This window comes from Taeniopygia guttata, chromosome 2, assembly GCF_048771995.1.
Source record: "Taeniopygia guttata chromosome 2, bTaeGut7.mat, whole genome shotgun sequence".
In the NCBI taxonomy this organism is placed as follows: Eukaryota; Metazoa; Chordata; class Aves; order Passeriformes; family Estrildidae; genus Taeniopygia; species Taeniopygia guttata.
Genome location: NC_133026.1, coordinates 82707377 through 82725000, shown reverse-complemented (window position 1 = coordinate 82725000; position 17624 = coordinate 82707377). Strand labels below are relative to the sequence as shown.

The following is a 17624-nucleotide window of genomic DNA, read 5'->3' as shown; positions in this document are numbered from 1 at the left end:
GAATATATGACAGGACATCTGGCACGCCATCTCAGTTCTGCAATTGGCCATGTGTAGGTTTTGGCTCTGTGTCTGTTAAAAGACATCAGACTTGAGCATAACAGGTCTTGGGCTAAATTTTAAGTGCTAAGAGTAGAATTTACCCTTTTGCCTTTGGTATGGTAAATCTATGAATAGGAAACCATGCCTTGGATTTTTTTCCTCTTTACTCTAGAATCAGCAGAAGCAAGAATTGTCACTCTGTGGAAAATAAGAGATCTTATGTATAGACAAGGTAATTTGCACTAAAGCATTTATTATCCATTTGTAAGTCAATAAACCTTTATAATGACTTATCTAAAAGAGCAATGTTTTAGAAATGTTTCTGAAATAAAACCCTAAAAATATGGTCTGTTTTGGTTTGGCAGGAAAAAAAGTTCTTTAATTTTTCACTGTTTAATTTTACCCATGAATCAAATTTGTCACTAGCATAAGAAATGTGTATGGCTTCATTGTCTTCAATGCAGACACATCTCTTTAGGTTTTCAGCTAATTTAAGAGCCTGAAGTAAGAAATCAAAAGCTGGGTGGGCACTTGACTGAAGCAATCTTGCTCTCAAGTGCTGAATCTGTCTCACTCTCATTTACAGCAGGAAAGGGATTAGCACCTAGGTGATAGCAGATAATTCTTCTATTTAGGAATACAAATAGCTTCAAAGTTTAGCCCCTTATTACAGGAGCTACAAAATAGATAAAATTCCTTTCAAAATAGATAAAATAATTTCTTCAAGGCTGTTCTGATAAGGAACTCTAACCTGTATGCTTTCCTCTTCAGACTATGAATACCAGATGCAGAGATGAAGCTACTACAATTCTTTGGAAAAAGAATCAAAATATTGCAATTTTAAATTACATTATAATCAACACACAACCCTTCTGAAAAGTTATGTTGATTTTGTTTTAAGTAATGAAGCATCTACGTGGCCGCATTCACACAAAAATTTTGGATTAAATTTAGTAAGCATTTGCCCCGAAGAAAACTTACATGTCGTGAATTTCCCTCCTTGCAACTTTCTATACAATATAACTTATCCTATGTCTTAATAATATATCAAAATACACCCCATGAATCACTGGAGGTACTGCTCCATTTATACCTAATGTAAATTACACCCAGAAGTGGATTTAGGCCCTTTTAGAATTCCAAGTGTAAATAGAAAGAAGTCATTTAAGGTCAAGATTTTCTAATCTTTCAGAATACAGTAAATAATTATTGGCAAATCCTGGTTTATTATTTTGTCTCCCAGCAAATTCAACAGTAAACCTTCTTGTCAAGAAAATGAATGCTTAGCATTTATATAAGACTTCATCAATTGATATAAAGCATGTGTAAGCATGTCAGTCCTTCTACAACCCTGTTCTCTTAGGATATTAAAAGATCCCAAGATTGGGCCATTGATGTGATTCAATGGAATGACCTAATCCAATGCCAAAGATGAGCTATCCTTTTTCTCTTCTGTGTTTCCCGAGCTCCATATGTACTGACTTCTCTGGGACTTCTCTGAGCACAATGGAACCTCCTGGTAAGGAAAAGAAAGCACAAATGCTGGTATTTGTGGAGCCACTTTAGCCTTACAGCAGCACACCTACCCAAAGTTGTCCCTCCATCTACAGGGAGCTCTACCTCTGGCACTGTGAGGACTCCACAAACCTACACCACATCCAGCTGCATGTTTTCTGACAACTTTTAGGTGTAGCCATCCTGAGCAGACAGAAAGGTGCCTGAAGGAACACTTCTGCCTTGACTGTGGCCCACAGGGGCCGGTACACTTCTGTCCTGGTTCAGGGCAAATTTGGGGAAAGAACCCCAAAAGGGTTCCTTTAGAAAAGCAGACTCAATTGGCCCCTCCCCCCAACCAGTTTGGGAAAGATACCTCTTTGGAGAAAAAGTGGAAAAAAACCTGTTTATTAAACAAGCAAACTTAAACAATATTAAACAATAAAACTTCTCACCACTCTAAGAGAGAGACAAACTCAGAAAAAAACCCCGGGTTGCAGCTGGGCTCACTCAGTCTCTGATCAGTCCCTCTGGCGCTGGAAATGCCACGGCCCAGGCCCGGCCCGCTGGGCACAGGTGCTGCTGCTGCAACTCTTCTGGTGTTCAGTCCAGAGCAGGCCCAAAGAAAGGGAAAAAACCCCACATTCCAGGGAACTTCTTTGCCTCAGCTAGCTAAAACTAACTAGAAAAAGTAAACGAGAGCTCTCTCTCGCTGTCTGTCCATCTGCAGACAACACAGTCCAGGAGCAGGAATGTGGAGGAGGGAGTGCAGTTCTTGAAAACAAACTCCGCGCTTCTTCCCCCCCACCCTTCACTCCTGGAACAAGTCTTAAAGGTGTAGAACTTATTATTCAACATAAACAGAGCAGACGGTTGGGGATAAAGGCATCATACAGTCAACCTAGGACAACTTCCATGAAACCTCAAAGCAGAAAATAAGCGCTTCATGAAGATTTGAGGGGAGGGGAAATAAACTTTATACAAGGGAGCTGGTGCTCTTCAGGTGCTCTTGCAAATACAAAAGTAAGGGGAACATGCATTCCTCAGTGGTGACAACACTGGGTTGAGTGTGAAAAACAAACAAAGAGGAGAACCCCAGCTTTTCTTCCACAGCCACCTTGGGAAAATGCCAGACTGTGCAAACCTCATTTCTATAAGCAGCCCCATGGAAGGAAAGGGACCACTCACACTGGTCACTGGAGCAGCTGGCTCTGATGGAGCACTGGTGTGTGAGCACGTCTCGTGTCTGTGGCCTCTGACGTGTCATTGGCTCCTCACCACACAGGCTTCACCTTTAGCAAACTAAAACTCCAAACCAACAACCAAAACCATAAAACCCCAATCCACTTAGAATGGATCCTAGATTCAACCATCCAAGGCACATAAAGATAATTTTAATAAATAAATTAATAAAGGAAAAGGAGGTTGCAGCCCAAAAAACCACAGAAAACTCCTATAGCCCTTAACTTATCTGACAGGAGAATTTGCACATTAAAAACATGTCAGGAGTGATATCATCATATATGTCTCATCAATCTTTTGGGGTTTAAGCTGGGAGTTGCATCTACCTGCAGAACAATAGTACAGTTGCATTTCTAATCACATCAGAGGGTCTCAACCTAATGGAACCAAACCTCTTGTATCCATGGAAGTCATGGAACATAGGGCAACAACCAAGAGAAGAGGTGAATAAAGACAACTTTGTAAAAAGATTTAACGTTTAGCTTCATTTTAAACCAAAGCGCTAGTACATATATATAAATATATATAAACAGGCTTGCAACTTCATATACAAATGTGCTAAATATGGTTAAACATGCAAGAGGAAGACTGTTAAACATGGAAAGAAGGTAATCAGTATTGTATAACCAATCTTCAAATACTTGAAGAAAACTGCTAGAATTCTACAAACTCATTTTAATTAAAAGCATTCAATATCTCAGCAAGCAGCTGATAATTAGCTTTATTATTGTAATTTAATATGCTACACTTCACAATCTCTGTGAATGACTCTACTTTAAAACCATTTTAATTCTATTTTTAATTTCCGCCTCATCACACAGCTCAGTGTAAATAATAACTACCAAGGTGAGGGGTGGTCCTTTCTGAAAACTGAGAGTCATAATGAGCACTTCAATGTCCTTCTGTTTTTGTTCAAAGAATAAAACAAATACCTCCAGGTCTTTTAAAGGACTGCATTAAAACAGAAAAAAGGTTAAAACTAAGTGGATCAATTTCTTTCCCTCTGCACTAATTCTGTATTCAGCATTTTCTACATAGTCAAGGGAGATGTTTATTTCAGTCATTTCTCCATTCTTACCTAGTGTAAATGCTGTTTAACTACACAAATTGACAATACAATTATGAGCATACAGTGAAATTTCAATGGAGAGCTCCTGCCTGCAAAATGAAGGAAGCACTGTAATTCAACACACAAGATTAAGAAAAGAACGCTGCTAACAGTGACGATGTGAAACATTTAAATGCCTGGCACATGTGAAACTAATTTCTGTGTAAGGGAACAATTGTGAAGGTGCAAAAAAAGTTGTCTCAAAGATTCTACATAATCCTCAGTTCTTTGGGAATTCTCTTTTCAAATCACTGACAACTGATAAAAAGTGCATCTTGTATCATATATGTGTTTTCCATATGTGCTCCTCCTAGGATTTTCTCTGCTTGAGCTATATTCATGTAACAATTAATTGCTAAAGGAGATAATAAAAATTCCATTCTTTTATTGACTTTGTGTGCAAATTACCGGACTTGATACCATTGCAAATATTAAAAAAGTTCTTCCTTCAAGTTTTTGAATTGCAACCAGAGTAATTATAAATTGTTTCCACAATATGAGAAAAATATGAAGGTAATTTTCCTAATTAAGGGCAAGTTTTATTAACTCATTAAACCCTGTCACCTTTATTCACTAAAAATCAAGCAGAAAAGTGGAATAAATTCACCAGGACAAAGAAAATGCACACACTTCCATCTTATAAACAAAGCAACTATAAAAGGTGAAGGGTGCAAATTAAGGCACTCAATCTAAGAACACAGCATGTTCTCAAGTGGCCAAATAGAGCTCTTGGATATTCTACCAGAGCTCTCACTCAAGGGAAGGTAAACAGCAGACGAAGAACTGTGCTTTTTGTATATATCTATTTATCTGATTTAAAAAGCGTAGGATGTCTTTACCACAGTGTATCTAAATATGCAATAGAGAGAACATAAAAGCACCTCTTTATGTAGAGAATTGCTATTGCCAAGTATACTCTACAATATATCAGTAGTCAATTTGTCCAAATTATAGGTTTCAGTATGCTTCATGATCAGTGTGCTTCGTGATCACCGAGTTGCTTCCTAATTTCCCTTCAAACTGTTCAGGCTGTTACAGATTATTAAAGGACATTACCAGCCTGAATAAGCACATTAGTGATTGGTGTGATTTTTTTTTTTTATCCTTAAATAAACCTAAAAATAATTCCTAAAATGAAAGCAAATTAGTTAGCAAATTCCTCCACACTACATATTTTAGTTAACTCACTCTGCTTTTGAAAATATTCTGAGTCTAATCTGTTATGGTCAATTCCAGTTTTATACTGCAATTGCTATGCTGTTCTCAGTGAGTTGAAACAAGCAGAAAAATGAAGCAATTCAGTGGGGAATCTGATCTCTCTTACAGAGCAAGTTTCTCTTTCACGGAGAGAGCTAGAACAAGTGGGATCAGAAGAAGAAATGTAAATCTTTCACATGAAATAAGCAAAATAAGCAAGAGAAGTGGACAGTTCCCATGGCTTAAAAAATACGATGATTTCAATGTGACTGCTCATCCAAACCTGCAGTCTGAATGGCCTTTGGAAGCATTTACACAGGAAGCATGATAGTGCCATGCAGTTCCCAATCCTGCATGGTTCTATCCCCAAGATTTGCAATGGTACAAACAAAGCTGAGAACATGCATGTATCTTTTCAGAACTAAGACCTACTTTTGCAGCCACCACAGTGCTGGTGGCAAACTGCTTAGCGCAAAAAAACCCTGCTCTCTTCCTGTTCACCACCTTAAAGCATGGAGGAAGCTGTGTTCTGAAGGAGAAGGGTGAGGCAGAAGTTGTTGGGTTTTTAATAAAGATGCATTGCAACATACCTTAAGGGGTAAACATAATTCTGTTTAAATTTAGGGAGCAAACGAAGTTTTTGTTGAGTTGTAGTTAGGTTTATATATAGATTGATAAAGGGACAACAAGCCACAGTTGACCTTGGAAGAAGGGAGTTTTCCAGATGAAGTCAGTCTACTTTGCTGGATAGCCATTGCAGAGAGAAAACTCCTGCAGCTACTTTGGATGAGTGGAAGTTATTTAAAGTAGCCACCTGTTTAAAAAAATGCCATAAAGCTGACAAGACTGAGGTTGTCTGCCTTGCCTTATATGGCATTCACACGCATCTCTAAATGCTTTTCCACTCCAGTGTCAGGTGGGGGGAGCAAAAATAATCTTTGGATTACAGAAATAATACCAGTGAAGAATAGGTCTTTCCTCTTTTGACTCTTGCATTGAGTTGCAAGCATTTAAAAAGGCTTCCCAAAGAATTATAGCCCCAGAAAACACTGATGAGAGTCCTTATCTCCCACTTCTCAACTGGTATAATGTATTCCCAGTGTTCTTTCTTTCTGAGTAATTTTATACTTCCTAAAAAAGTGGTGTTTGTAACTTGGGAGGGGAATTCCGGGGGAGCCAGCACTGCATCCTGCTTTACTCTCATAAGGATGACAACATTTTCCAAAGATTCCATTATTGCTACACTAAATTCTACTATTTTATTATGATTTGTTTTGGTCTAATTCTATTAAATTTAATAGTAGTAGAAAGTAATGACTGATCAAAATGTAATGAAGTACATATGTGAATCTTGACCAAAAAAACAAAAATTACTATGGATCCAGCTTTTCTTGCACATAAAACAGGAGAAAAAAAATCCCACAAGCCTTCAATGGAAGTTTTTCCTGACAAAGAGCCACACAATTAGGCTGTGATCCATGACTTTCGATATCTTCTGGACTTTTTAAGAGAACATTGCCAAAAATGATCTGCCAGAACAGCATACGATTCATTATACCCTCGCGTTTTGTTGCTGAAATACATACTGGACCCATTTCCTTGTTTTCTGCAAAATTGTGGTGTTAGTATAAGTACCTTAGCTCAAATAAAATATGGCTGGAAATATTTTTGGCTTCATTTTGGAGTTATCCAATTTTAATGACGAGAAAGAAATTTTGCATTGTTGTAAAACTCCGTGGATTGGTTATCCAGTTACATTTATGCATTGCTATACAGTGGAAGCGGCAAGCAGACCAGGTTTTTGGTATTAAGATCCACAAGGGAAAGGAAAACTGCTACAGTAATGCTGAGATGGAGGTTGTTGCATTTTTTAATGGTACACTGAATGCAACACAAATGACAAAGGTGTTGTTCATGGAGGGAGTATCGGCAGCTGGAAGCTGGGGTGGAAAGTCTGATGCGTATGACAAGCTTGTCTCTCTAATGCAACTCAGGAGTATGTGACCTACTAAAAACATACCAAGGCATTTTTCTCACTTGTAGTTAAGTAGCCACCCTGAGAAATACTCAGCTGGGATAAAGGATGCACATAGGATCGGTACCTAAGTTTCTCCAGTTACTGGGAGCATGAAGACCTCTGCCCTGTCTTCCCATCATTACATCGGCCCAGAGATATTAGTGATTCCTCTTCAAATACTATGGTCCATCACTCCTTCCTGACTGAATCAGGACAGTCAGTAAAATTTCATATTATGCTTCCTGTCATTTCCCCTGGAAGCCATACCCAGTAGGTAGAAGACTCTTGCAAGGATCAGTGCATTAGGTTTGAAATCCTGTCCAGCATAGGACTTCCATTGACTTTAGTCTCATCAGTCTTCTCACTCAGTGGGTAAACCTAATTTCTCCTTGGCTTTTTATCTTAAATTTACCATCTAGGGATATACTTTTTATTTATATTTTTTCATAAACTTGCATTATATCATGTTCTGATTTTCACCTACGCTACAAAAAAACCCAAACCAAACCAAAACAAAAAAACCAAAGAAAAATAAGAAAAAGAGCACATGGGTAGTCACCAATACTAAGATTTGTGAGAAAATCTTTAAGGCTGGAAGCAAGTCTGGGATAACAGAAATATGAACTATGTAAAGTGCAGAGCTCTGCAGTATTTCGGACACTTCCCCCCCCTGCAGTTCTGCTACAGACAGCTATCATAAGGACATGAACTGTTTTAAGAGTCCTTGGTCTTGCACACAGTCTGTACTTGGTTTCTCATGTCTTCAGGCTTCAGTGTCAAAGGCTTTGACAAAGAAGTAAGGCACACAGCCATGTAACTAAACCTTGGTAAAGTTTTGCTAAGGATTGAGGGGGTGGGGACAAAAGGCTCTCTAAGTAGTATAACTTGTGGTTTTTAATTGAGTTTCTTGACCAGCATGAATTAAAATCAAAGCAGACCATGCCAATGTTAGAAAGAAGTCTATGCACGGGAGAAACTAAACCTTTTAGAAAAGAGACATAGTATCAACTACTGTATTGACTGTTATATTAACCATGAACAGGGAATTTTCATGGTAATATGGTCAAATCCATTCGCATGTTTTGGATTTACATTTTCCCTCAGTTACAAAGAGAACAAAGAATAAACAAAGTTAAGTAAATGCAAAAATTTTGTTTGGAAAATTCAGAAGCTAAAGGCATTGCACCTTTCATTTTTTTTATTTCAGTAAGGCTTCAAACACCTTAAACTATGCAATTCACTAGCAAGGTGAGAGAGCAGTGCCACAAGCCACTCCGAACATGCCCCTGCTTAGCTGATTCAGATAAAATATTTCCAAGTATTTGGAAAGAATTTTAGTACTTACTTCCAAATGCAACATATCAATATGCTTTTCCTTTACATTTCAATGATCATTTATAACGTTTTACAGCAAGTCATACTCCACGGTACCAGAGTGCGTGTGAGTTACAACTGATGTGAGCAGTCAACTGAAACTAAAAAAGCCTGTCTTTTAAAGGATTTGGACCTTACAATGCATTACAGCTTCGAATTTTAAAACTAAACTGTTAAAGTCTAGAAAATGGGGTTATTAATATGAATGCACAAAATATAACCAGGATTATATTCCTGGTTTATTTAATTTGGATAAGGTTTGGACATCTGGACAGTAAATGCATATCAATGTAACCTTGGTATAATCCAGATATTGAAAAGAAAAATACATAGTCAAGAAGCTCTAAATCCTAACTTCTAACCTCCACACAAAGTCCTCGAAACAACTTCTTGCACTAAGATTTAGTAAAAGGAAAAAAAAAAAGAAAAGAAAAGGAAAAAGAAAGAAAAAAAGTAAAAAAGTAAAAAGAAATAACATTATATTCCTCTACAACAATTTCAATACTTTAAGCCACTGGCCATACAGGTCTAAAAATTCGTGCATCCCACAAAACATCACTTTTTGAGGTAATTTGCAATCATACACTACAAAATTTTCAGATACGGTATTATTAACTTTTAAAAATTTTGGAAGCAGAATGCTTTGCACAATGCCTGGCAGTGTTACCATACCTTCTAAACCAAGGTAGAAAAGCAATCCAAGAAGTAATCAGGTTTCCTGAAGCACAAAATTAAAAGTTTCCTTAGAATTGACTGCTGCAGTGGGAACTCATTTCTTCACACACACAGTTTCTAACTAAGCGCATCTTCTTTAGCAACGACAACAGAGTGAAACTGTCCCTTCACCAAGAGGGCAACTTTGCGGAGCAGGTTGAAAAAAATCCTCCGGCTGTGACAGGCTGTATGGCAAGAAGGAAAACTTCTGGTGCTACCGCTATTCGGAAGTCAGCAACTTCTCTAATGCCGTTCCCCGCAAGAGCATTGGGGCTGCTAATTTTACAATTTCCTAAGAGTTTTCTATGACCTCTGTACCTGCCTCCCCTCTGCAAACTACAGGCGCAAGAACTCGGAACGCGGGCTTTTGACTGAACCTAAGTGCTGCAGCTGACTCGAGGAGAACACAGACCAATCCGCATTTGAATCAATGAATACCCCTTCATGACTACTGATCTCTGAAATTTTAAGGAAGCACTCTAAAACGCCTGGATTACACCCGAGCTGTATGTCTTCAAGTAAAAAAAAAAAAAAAAAAAAAAAAAAAAAAAGAAAGAAAGAAAAAAAAAAAGCGTGTGGGACGGGAAGACGGGGAAGAAAGGGACGGGATGGGTTTGGATGGGATAGGATGACCGGGCTCCGCAGCCTCCCACTTAACGCGCCCGGCAACTTCTCCACGGCAGCACCGGCTCCGCGCGGCCCCTCCTCACCCGCGCACCGCAGCTCGCCCCGGTGGCTGGAGCTGGTGCCCGCCCGGGACCCCTCGCCCCGCGGTACCTGCTATGCCGGGGCCGGGGCGGGTGGCAGCTGTGGCGGCGGCTGGCGCCGCTCCATGTGCCGGCGCTGCCCCGAGGGCGGCGGCTCCGCGCCCGGTTCCTCCCCCGCCGCTCCCGCTCTCCTCCCGCTCTCTGCCCTGCGCGGCCACCGCCCGTTCCGCACCCGCGCACGCCCCCTCCCCACCGGTGCTTGGGACGGAGGCGGGCGAGCGGCGGCCCTCGGGACGGGGGACATTGCCTGCTTTACCTGTTACCGGGGCGCCCCGTCGGCTGCGCACGGCTGGAAGCGCGGGAGAGGGGCCGGGGTCCGCGCCGCCCCACGGATGCTCCCGGGGCCGGACTCGTGCGGTGCCAGGACTAGATGTCCCCGCACGGCAGGCTGCTACCAGGCACAGCGATACGGCCGAGAGTCACGGCCCGTCAGCTGCAGAAATCCACCTCCCGAGCTAAGGGGTCAGATTATCCTTCTTTACTTCAACTTAGTCTTTCGCAACCCGTGAAAAGCAGGTCCCGCGCTTTTTGTGAACTCGAATTCTGGTTCGCCGAACCAGAACTTAAGCAACTTAAAATCGGTGGCAGAGAGAGTAGCTGAAATCCAGACCTTACTCTTCAGTCCGAAGAGCACGGCAAACCTCATGGAAATTACTCATGCTTAAGAATTAAGCACATTTACGCTCTGTGGAGGATGAGGATCTCATTTTTTGCTGTGCTTCAGTTCCTCATCCTCAAGATGTGGATAACAAATACTTCCTTTCTCACATCCTACCTTTATCTTTGCTCTCATATGACAAAAGTTTAGGCATAGCTTTATGCATGTGTATAATCTCATGGATTAAAAAAAAAAAAAAAAAAGCTAAGCTAGTAGGCATTGGCATTGGAAAGACGGATGGAAAGATCAGGAGCTTAGAATGCAAGCTTTTTGAAACAGAAACTGTTTACTACTTCCTAGAAGTTTGTACTATAGAACAAAATTGATCTCTGAGGGTAAGTTGGCCTCTTTTTTTAGAACAAAAATGGTAAGACTGTACCCGGGGATTTATTTCAGGCGCTCCTTCCCTCAGAGAAGCTCTGCAGATGTGACTTCTTTATGCTTCACAAACTGGGATAGTATCTGGGTATGCATGAGATGAGCCACTAGTGAGATCTGATGCTTCTCAATTTTTTGATTTTTCATACTGCATCTTCAGACATGCAGAACCCTCCTTTTATTGTATCTTATAAGTAGACTTTATGGATCTAATAGGGTTGAAACTCAGAGGCAAATTCTCATATGTATTCCAGAAGAACCCCATGTCTTCTAGGAGGTTTGCATACAGGGAATCAAGAGCATTTGATGAGTAGAACACCTAGCACTCCCAGGTAGTAAAAAGAAAGAAAGGGATTTACAAAAGATCCACCAAAAGGTTCCACCATGTGCCTTGCAGTTACTTCCTTTCTCCAGCAAATCACAAAGAGCTCATCCTCAGCAGGACGGGGAATACAGGCAGGAAGAGCTTCACCAGACATCTTCAAAAGCAGAAGCTGGTTAACTCAAGGGAACTCAGCAACTTTCCACAGATATGTGTGTTTGGATATTTCAAAGTAAAAGGACTGACACTCCACTGGGGAATGACTCTTTCAGGAGCTGTTTGCTGCTCTCCTCCGCTCCAGCTGCCACAGGGCCCATGTGCTCCTGCACACCAAGGGGTAACTGATTTGGCACATATTTTTAAAGGCAGATTTTACACTGCACAAGCCCGGTCCCATTAAATACCCCTTAAAATAAAGTTTTAAGGTCAAAATTGAATTGTTAGATATGTGTGACCTAAGCCTGTTAAGGTCAAATCTTGTGAGATGTGATTTTCTGTTATTTTCTGTATTTAGGTTTGTTAACCGCTCATAGGAGCTCTCTATACTCAGTAGCTGTGAAAAATCCTTTTACCACTGGCACCCTGGAGAGTGACCAGCAGCACAGTCATGGCAGCACTGAGCTCACTGGTGTCAGGCTGTTCTCAGGTACAGCAAGCTCCTTGCTGGGAGAGCAGCAGTGGCCAGTGTGAAGGGATGTTCAGTGTCCCAGTGATGTACCCCAAGTCCAGAGCTGCGTCAAACAGATCTGTTGAGGGATAGTTGCAGATACACACTCAGGTACTTCCCTGAGGAGTCAGATTCTGCAATCTTTCTCTTGTTCTCTTGCGGTATTTCCAGTGACATTACTGGGAATTCAGGATGAGCCAAAGTGGGCTGTAAAGGGAGAGCAATGTAGAGGAAAAAAAAAGAAAGAAACCAAAACAAACAAACAAAAAAAAACACACCATAAAAAAACAAACAAAGAGTGGCCTTAGTAACATTTAATTCACTGCCAACTAAATTTTATGGCAGATGATATCTGCCAAAGAGGCTTTTCCATTGCTAGATTTATTGTGGGAAGCATCTAACAAGACTGCACAATGAATGGTTTCTTTCAGACTTATTTAAAAATAAAAATAGTAATTTGTATTGCAGGAGCTACTACGTTTCTACTGCTGTGTATTACCACTTCTCATTTATTGCTTTCCAGCAGCATTCTTACCAACCTGAATCCTGAAAATGGACAGCATACCACATTCATGCTGCTTCAGGCCATTACTGGGCAGGTGCTGATGATTAAATATAAAAGTACAACAGGAAAGATTTGCAAATTGAGGATCAATAAGAAAGTGTTAAGCATGGAGCATGCATATTAGGTGCAACAGCTGGAGTGTGCCAGGCAGGTATTTCTCTTGGCTTTCTGTCACAAAATTTTTATTTTAGTTCTAATTATTCAGAGGGTTTGCTTGTGGGATCCTGAACTGGTTGGGTTAGAAGTTCTCATTCAGTTTGGAATACAGAAGTTCAGATCAATATGAGGATGGTGAAGATTTATCAGAAGCGTGATGAATTTTCAGAGGTAGAAAAGGGTAATGGATGTTGTATTCTACAGCCAGAAGTCTCCCATGAACCATGCTTTCTACTATAATGCTAAGTGTGACCAGCTTATTTCACAATCTTTATCAAAACTACTTCCCTCACCCTGAGAAATCCCCCACTGGACTATTTTCCTCTCAGAGGGCTCTTCATTGTTTGGAGTGCCAGAAATGCTTAAAAAATATCATGGATCTCACACTAAATAGTTGATTGGCAGGTATTGAATATTACTTAGGAAATATAGATCACTCCTTCAATTGCACATAATGTCTAACATTTAATAGACTTTTGTTTAGAATCTTTGATATATTATACTGTAGTCTCAGAGTTTTAGCTTTAGAAAAGAACTGTCACCTCTCAGCAAAGCTCTAATGCTTTTATCTCAAAAGCATCTCAAAATTCCATATGCTCCTCTCCTTACACATCACAGGAAATACCACCTGTGCTATGGACATATAAATAGAAAACATCCCCACCAAGATCTTTCTTTCCTATCAATCTGTTAATGTAATTTCCCTCTCTGCCTTGATGAGCTGACTCCTCAGACACTGCTACAACATACTTACCCACCTTTCTCCCAGTTTATGCTGGCTTCCCACTGTCCTTTACTTGATCTCTCCCATAATTCAAGTATCTCATTTATGTATAAGCATTTCAGGCTTTTTTCCCATATAACTTCTTTCACCAACTGACCTCCCTGAACTCAACTATAAGTCCCTTTCTCTCCCCAGGCTGTGTATTTTTCCACTAATTTCTACCATACTACTGTTTAGTCACCTGTGTAAGATTTGAAAGCCCCTCTTGTATGGTTTTCTGTACCTCAACCTCTCCTCTCTTTCTTTGTGAGCTGCTTGCTGAGAGGCCGGAGAATCTCTTAGTGCCTTACAGACACGCTGTAACAATGCAAGGAAACATGGATGAGATGATCAGCTATGTAAGATTTTAATCTGTATGTAGGTGAAAGAAGAGAATAACAGCTTGTCATCAGTGGTTTTTAACTTCTGTTATAAAACAGAAGTTAACTTTTGTTAACTTCTTTCCTTTTTAGGAATAGTGCATGAATAAAGAAGGGGGTTTGTTTGTGGATTTTTTGTTTGTTTTCTTGGGGCTTTTTTAATGTAGAAGAATGTTTTGTAGTAAGGAAATGTAATAGGCTGAATATGACTACAGACACTTCTGGCAGCAAGGAGAGGTGCATACTTTATGACTATTGACTGACTGATGTGTAACCATGAAGTTACACATCAAGCATCAACCAAGAAGAATCACATTTGCTATTCAGCCAGGAGAATCTCAAGTTTTCATATGCTTACAATTTTAGTGTAATCAAACACTCTGGTTATGGGTGTGTATATGCAGACATATATACACATCCATGTACAAAACACTTAGGAAGGGGCATATCAGAGACATCATCAGTCCCACACATTCTATCATATCACTGTTTGAAAAGCAACCCTTTTAAAACTTCCTGCTCATTGCTGCATTTTGACCAAAGCTAAGAACAAATTCAGGACAAATTCAGGAAGTCTCATTCATATCCAACTTGTTATCTCCTTGTTTTGCTGATTGATCTCTGGCATTTTCACTCAGATGGCTTTGGTAACTTGAAGAATCTGTTGGAAGAACAATTGGCCCTTGGGTCTGCCTACAGGACAAGTATGATGAAGAGCCACACCACCACTAAATTTCATAGGATAGATACACTCTGGTTTTTATTGCTGTTTATCTTTAAGCAGTGCACAGAGGCGCTAGATAATAGGTGTCACTTTATCACAAGATGTTGTCTTCTCAGGCAACATGAATTGCCCAGTCTGTTGAGCAAGAGGGGGCATTCTTGATCACAGGCTTTTCAGGGACTTGGTTACATACAGTAATACCTTGGTGTCAAGGAAAAAGAGCAGGACACAGTTTCCTTCTACAATAGGAAACGTCTGCCTACAGAAGACTAAGACACTGATGTCCCCAACAGCACCCTCAACTAGGATAAAACTAGACTTGCAGGAACAACACTTTTTGCTTCAAAGACTACCCAGCAATGAATGTGCATATAAAAATATGGCATGTAGTATTTAGTCTAATATAACTGAAACCAATACTCAGTCTCTGTGTTTTGAAATACTCCCTATGACCTCTGGAAAAAAATTTACTGCTTCAGCTATTTTAAATGAAAAATTTAGTTTATGCTTCTTTTTTTTGCAACTACCTTTACATAGAACATACATAAAATTCAACTTCCATTTATATCTGGAGACACCTACAGAAGTCCAGCAATTAATCTGATTAAGATTATTAGAAGATTTCTAACAAAACTAAGAACAGAAATGCTGTGTTCAGAATTACAAATGTAAAAATATTTGGTATTTCTTTTTCTTAAAATACCTCAAAACAGGACCTCAGTAATTTATGTAGTAGTATGTATCTAGTAGTACATTTCTAGTGTATATCTGCAAGGTTTCCAGAACTCTGATCAGACATGAGGGAAACATGCAATGTCCAACACAGGGCAAGAAAGACAATGAAGGGACTAGAACACCTCTCCTATGAGGAAAGGCTGGGCGAGCTAACACTGTCCAGTCTGAAGTATAGACAGCCCAAAGGGCTCTTAATTTATAAATACATGATGGGAGAAAAGGGAGAAGAAGCAACCAGGTTCTCCTCAATGGTTCTCACTGATAGGATGAGAGAAAATTTCACCTGAATGCAAAGAAGTACATTTTTTTTACTCTGAGTGTGTTCAAACATTTGAACATGTTTACCAGAGAGGTTGTGGAGTCTCCATCTGAACAGATATTCAAAACCCAGCTGGACTTGGTCCTAGGTAACCTGCTCTGGCTGACCCTTCTTCAGTAATGGGGGTGGATGAGGTGATCTTAGGAGCCTGGGATAAGAAAAAGGCAATCATCTGTTTTTCAGAGATCATTACATATACGTACAAATTTTAAAAGAAAACTGTTTTCTCCTATTAATTCTTCTGTTACTGATCCCTTCCAAACTTGTATAGCTAAGGCTGTACTTCAATTTAAATTTTTCAAGTAATTTTCTTCTCAGAAAAGTGCGGTAAAAGTATTCTGTACAAAAGGGGCTGAATTATGAGGGTTTGTTAGAAACTTCCTTTGGCCATCCATTGCATCTGAGGATCAAAGTATTTGATTTGTGCCTTTTTTTTTTTTTTTTTTTAAACATATATTACCTGGAGGTGTTAGATCTGTCTGTTTACAAGGTGAAGATCACAGTGTTTATGACTTATATACCCAGGCAGAGATGAAGATGTTCCTAGTCAGATACTGGATCTATTCTAAGAACAGCATTGTTAATCAGGCATTTCTCCACTAACAGGGTTGTGTAAGGGCTGACTAATGTTTTTCTTGAGGGACTACTGCCAAAATTAATCCTACATGAGAAGGTAGCTGGAAGTAGGAAAAATATATAAGTACATTTTTGCATGGCTTTCATCTTTGCTTAATTAGGAAGACGTCAGAAATTTAGAATGGTAGTTGGTTGGCCAACGGACGCTTCACCTTCTTGCTCAATTACTCCTATTTTTACCCCCTAAAAATTCATATGGACAGATAAAAAAGCTTAAAAGTAGATATCTGGTGGATTTTTTGGCAAAGGTGAAATGATACAACTGCTGTAATTTCAGTGCCCTCTACTAAGAAACAGAAAGCAATGCAGAGTTGTGTTAATGAACTGATGTACTGATCATAGAGATGTGCTTTTTCATTTTCTTTTAAATCCATCTTTTAAGGTCTCTTGTCTATTTTTTTCAAGTCACAAATATCAAATGAAGTCAGATTAGAAAAATTCAGATGTATGTTACTCTCAGTTTTCAGAAAGAGTAAACTATTAACAGCACTGCTAATATTTGAAGGATTGATTCAACATCACTGATCACAAAATCTTCAGTAACAAATCCTAATTTTTAAAGTTAATTTACTACTGATTTATGTTTAGTGAAGATCTCTGAACAATTGCATTGTCTGCTGTTTCAACATTCGATTGTTTTATTTGATTATGTGAATCGTATATGGTTGTTTCTGAACTGTCAGAAATGGCAAGAAAATGCACCTTTTAGTGAATGTTGTACTCATTCTGTGACAGATTCACTTTCACTGGACATTTGTATTAATAAAGTTCAATTCAGCTTTTTAACAAGTATAGTCATTTGGCCTTAAAAAAAACCACTGGTGTCTGTGAGGCCTGCCGTCTTCTACAGGCCCCATCTGGCTCAGGAGACTGTTCTAGGGCATAGTTAGTGATGAATTATGACTTCTGATACTTGTTGAACTTATGTGTAATATCTTGAGCCTAGAGAAAAAGTAAGTCTATCTTCATGCCTTTGTGTTTCAATATAGCTGAGAGTGTACATCTCTCTGGATTACTTTACTTATAGTTAGTGATGGCAGGTATGTGGTCAGAGTGCCACTGTGGTATGAGTACCATTGCAATCTCTATCACATGTTCAAAAGCTATTTTATTTAAGAGCAGTTAAGAGTTTCTTTTAAGGAATCCAAGAGGGAGATGTCTTCTATTAATAACAGAGATAAAGCAAGCTTTGGAGATCGCTGCTGCATTCCAAGCAAGAGGATTGGGTAGTGTTCACTGTGCAGTTTTAGGTGAACCATTCAGTCTCTTTGTACCACAGTTCCTTGGAGAAAATGGCAATGTTAACACTTCTTTATTTCACAAGGGTATTCAGAGAACACCATAAACATTTTGAGAATTTCAGAAA

The 17624-nt window shown here is 39.4% G+C and overlaps 1 protein-coding gene across 11 annotated transcripts in view; it reads right to left on the bottom strand.

Moving 5' to 3' along the window:
- The window catches only part of IKZF1 (IKAROS family zinc finger 1), a 101741-nt gene that overhangs the window by 59947 nt on the left and 24170 nt on the right, over positions 1–17624 (bottom strand). Inside the window, exon 1 of one of the 11 annotated variants that reach the window (XM_072924356.1) lies at positions 10212–10467. The exons of 7 other annotated variants lie outside the window; for them this stretch is intronic. The gene's annotated coding sequence lies outside the window, so the exon portion shown is untranslated. Of the gene's footprint in view, positions 1–9146; positions 9696–9898; positions 10093–10211; positions 10468–17624 lie in introns of those variants that run through there. 3 more of the 11 variants (XM_030265737.4, XM_030265730.4, XM_030265729.4) reach the window with 3 other exon arrangements.